The following is a 5,000-nucleotide window of genomic DNA, read 5'->3' on the forward strand; positions in this document are numbered from 1 at the left end:
GTGCGTGTGTTTATTTGACAACCTTTTCCTCCATCTGATACCTCACAGAAACTGCAAAAAGTCTGTCTTCTCTGATGTTATGGTTTACCGCAAAACTGATTCTTCGGTCCACGTTTCGCCTCCTTATCTGTGCATTTGTGATGTCAATGGTGCTCTCAGCTCCGCCCATTGGCATTCTCAATATACACACCCTCGTACTTATTTATCAACAGTATTTATATATATATATATATATATATATATATATATATATATATATATATATATATAATATATATATATATATACAGTATACATACACATGACTCACTATGACTACTCCCAACTTTGGCGCACTTGGCTTCAGTTTTAGCTGTTAACTTTGAACATCCAGGTTTGTTCCCAATGTCTCCAAGTAACTGTCACTTGTCCTAGCTGTCCGTGCCCTCGAATAAAAATGACGGCTTTGCCCTCAGTAAAACGTATGCTCTTCACAGCAGAAGTAAAATTGTACTCAAGACTATTGCACAGAATTTATTGGACAATTCTTATTGGCTGTCGATTATATTTTGTGGCCACTTTTTACGTTTGTCCACATGTCCTTTGTCAACACACAAAGAAGAATACCATGTTAGATAAGGCATAAGATATGAAGTGTCAGAAAATGTACCCATGTTTTCACTTGCCCAGCGCAATCCACTTTGGCACACAACTTTTCGATGACGAAAACAAAAAACAAGACTAAAGGGAAGTAGGCACAAGACGACGGGAGAAGGAATAGACCATCAAGAACTCAATGGCGCATTCACACGGAGTCTCAAGAAGTGGGGAAGGAAGAAACGAGAACGAGGAGGAAGAGGACGAGGAGGAAGAGGACGAGAGAGGAAGAGCGGGATGAGAAGACGACGTGGGTGAGGAAAGAATTGGACCGGCTGGAAATGTCAAGAAAGCCAAACAAAAAGGAAAATGTGGGAGAAAGACATGGATAAAATCGAATCATTACAAAACACGGGAATAGGAGACGGTGACTTCAGTGTATATTTCCCCCCTAAGAACCAACGAAGGGTAGAACGAAAAAGGAACAGGAGGAATGAAAAGAAATTGCGATTTTGGGAGTTGGAGGAGAGGAGTGGGGAGGTCTCTGGGAAAGAACGCGATAAGGAGTGGGAGGGGAGAGCGGAGAGGGGAGAGAAAGGTCGGCCGTTGTGATGAATATGCATGGCAGTGGGTCTGTCTGGAAGTCTGGAAGAGAGAGGAAGAAGGTGGAGTGAAGGAACGAGTAGTGATGCGTGGGTATGAGAAGCTGGGGAAGACATGATGGTAGAAAGATGAGGGAAGGACTTTGGCGAGGGAGAAGAAAGAGAAAAGGGGTCGGGAGATAGTAGAGAAATAGAGGGAATGGAATTGAAGGAGATAGAAAACAGACCTCCCATCTTTGGAGAGATGCACTTCGATTACAAAGGGTAGCCCATACAAGAAGTGTTCTTTTCTACAAAGAGCTGTGCAGGAGAGTGATGGCTATACATTTACAAATAAGGCCTTATGAGAGAGATTGACTTAGGTTATCAAAACTTATTACAAAGAGGGGTTGACTCGGTGTACAAAGAGTCACTCAGAGAAGAATTCAAACTTTCTTACAAAGAGAACGTCTTTGGAGAAAGGGTTCGTATATGAAGACATTAGGCCATCAGAGAAGTGGACTTTGAGTACAAAGAGAGGGAGCAGCGAATCTCGAGTATAAAGAGTAGCTAATAGGACAGATGAAGAATGTATCATTTGAAGAGAAGGTAGATCTATTACAAAGAGTGGGTCATGTGAGGGATGGACCTCTTGAGTATATCACCCAAGAGGTAGACGTCGAATATAAAGAGTAGCTCATATTAAAAGAGAAATGAATCACGGTAGATAGTGTGCGAATCTCTCATAAGAATATTATAGTAATGACTAAGTATATAACCGTAGAATTCTACCATGAGTACAAAGAGAGCCTGATGGGCCAGGAATTTAAAGAGTAGATCACTGATGAAGTGAACTGTGTGGAGAAAAAAAAAATGAGATAAAGTTTGAGAAAGGAGAGCAGAGACAAAATGAACAGAAACTAAGGAAAAAAAAACGCAAACGTAAACAAGAGGAAGATCGAGGATAAATAGGGAATGACGAAAAGGGAGAGAAAGGGAGGAGGTGGGGAGAAGAGAAGTGGAAGGTGGTTTATAGAGGATGAGAGGAGGGAGTAAAGGAGAGGCTGAAGAGGGGAGGATCAAATAGACGAAGAGGAAAGATTGGAATGTAAAAAAAAAAATGAAAAAATATGAAAAAAAAGAAGAAGAAACAAAATGAAAAAGACGAAAGGGGAGACGCACGCAGGAATTCCCAGTTTCCGATCCCAAAGCAAACATTTCATCAAGTCATATCTTGTGGTAAAATGCGAATGAAATAAATGTGCGCAAATGAAACGGAATGCATGAGTGCGTGCACACATGGGCAAGGGTTAATTGTAAAAAAAAAAAATATTCACCTCTCTAGCCTTTTTAGCTAAATTAATGCATAACCGCACAAGCTTACGCACAGTTGAATGTAATCGTCAATGCATGGTGTTCTGTTATCATGTTTATACTTTTAATTGTACTGGTAATAGTAAGGTAGGAAAGGTTAATAGATGTTTGTAACTGCATAAATTGTTAATACTTCATGGATTTAGGGTATAGTCCATTGAAAACCTCAGCAACACTTACTGTATAACGGCATGGATGTAGAATTATAAACAACAAAACACACACACACACACACACACGCACACACACACACACACACACACACACACACACACACACACACACACACACACACACACACACACACCACACAAACAGTACACGAATTCAAATCTAAATATGGTAATTGGAAATCAAGGATATAGATTAAGTTGGAACTGTACATGAAGTTGAGTCAAGGTATGTTAGAAATTTAGAGTATAGAAAACGGGACCCAACCTTTCCTGTATGCTACAATTAGGTAAACACACACACACACACACACACACACACACACACACACACACACACACACACACACACACACACACACACACACACACGCACACATACACATAACCAAACAAACACGCATATATATCGGCTCTGGTTTGGATACTGGGAAATCTAATTGAATCCAGTGGTTAAAAACTCATCAGCATATCAGTACTTTTGTACCTAACAAAACAATGAACAGTCCAGCCTGAGACGCCGCCGCTGGAGTTTGCCAGAGTCTCTCGCCCTCGTAATGAGGTCATAAGTAGCTTATGACCTCCTGATTGCTCAGGTCGCCTTGGAACGTGAGTCCGAGGGTCGGAACAAACATTACGTCGTCCTTAATGGAGCTGCTTGCCAAGAACGCTGTTTACATCGTCGTGCATAAGAAGGCAACATTAGGACGAGATGGAGATGATGATGAATGGTGAAAGTGCTTACTCGACATGCAACTCTGCAAGACCCAGTTACATGCAACTCGGGGAGAGGAGTCGTGGTGGTAACTAAGTACAAGATGGCGCAGTTTCAGTTGCTTCCTTTTACGGGGCCCTTGGTTGAATAGAGTCGTCTGGTGGTTTCCAAAATATATAAGTATATATATATATATATATATATATATATATATATATATATATATATATATATATATATATATATATATACACGGAGACTGAGAAACTTGTTTGTATTCCACCATACATTTTCTCCAAGCTTCAATGTGTTCTTACACAATATGGCTTGCCAGTCAACACTTAATTAGCAAAATAAATAGAAAGCACATATAGTATCTGTTATTACTAAATCATTCTTATTGAAATACGGTGTCGATAGTCTTTCACGTAGTTCAGATGGTGAATTCAACTCTCTCTTACACACACACACACACACACACACACACACACACACATATATATATATATATATATATATATATATATATATATATATATGTATATATATATATGCCGGTCGGGTTCTTTTCCAATCATTTTACCATCCTAGTCAGACGGCTTCTTTTCCGATTGACGACGAGTCTGGCTGGCTAGCCTGCTTTCGGACATTTTGCGAACACGGCCGGCCGGCCTGTATCCATTCCAACTCTAGTCGATCCTTTTCCGTTCTTTCTAATCTCGGCTGGCCGGGTTGCCTCCTTTGCAATTGTCAATCAGGGCCGACCGTCCTCTATTTTCATTTTTTTACGATCCCGACCGAGCAACCTTTTCTCTGTCTTCCCACTTCCGAACAGTGAACCTCTTTCCCAACTCTTGACGATTTCTGCCGGTCGGCCTCCTCCTATCCCCCCTCCTGGCCAGCCGCCTTCCTTCCTGTTTCCATTTCCGGCCGACCGGCATTCCTCCATTCTGTCTCTCTCCATTTATCTACTTTTACCTCGTTTTTGGCCGCCCGGTCTGAGACTATTTTTCTGCCTCTCTCTCTCCCTACTCTTGGCCGGTCGGCCTTTTTCGTCCTTCCCCTCTTAGCAGCCCGACCTATTTCCCGTCTTTCCCCTGTTGGCTAGGCGTTCTTTTTATCTATATCTCTCCAATCAAGGTCGGCCGGCCTTCTATCCGTCTCTCTCCACACACGGCCGCTCGGCCTATTTATCCTCTGATCATCCCTGGCAGACAGGCTTGTTCTATTGTCTCTCCACTCATAGCTGGCTGGTTTAATTTTCTCTCTGTTCTCAGCCGGCAGGACTAATTTCTATTTCTCCTTACCTGGCTAGTCGGGTTATTTATTTATTTTTCTACTGCTGGCTGGCCAGCCCAATTTTTATCTCTCCGCTCCTGGCCGGCCGGCCTAATTTTCTTCTTTATGCTCATGGCCGACGAACTCATTTTCAGTAGACTTTGTCTCAATTATTGACCTACTGGCCTCTGGTCTATTTTCCTTTGTTCCTGGGTGGCCGGCCGTTTCTCCTTGTCTCTTCTCATAGCCGGATGTTTTCTTTCCATTGGTTTCCGTTCTCTTCCGACCGGCGATTCTTCTGTCCAG

This window comes from Oratosquilla oratoria, chromosome 21 (assembly GCF_046742065.1).
Source record: "Oratosquilla oratoria isolate Oo_2021 chromosome 21, ASM4674206v1, whole genome shotgun sequence".
Lineage (NCBI taxonomy): Eukaryota > Metazoa > Arthropoda > Malacostraca > Stomatopoda > Squillidae > Oratosquilla > Oratosquilla oratoria.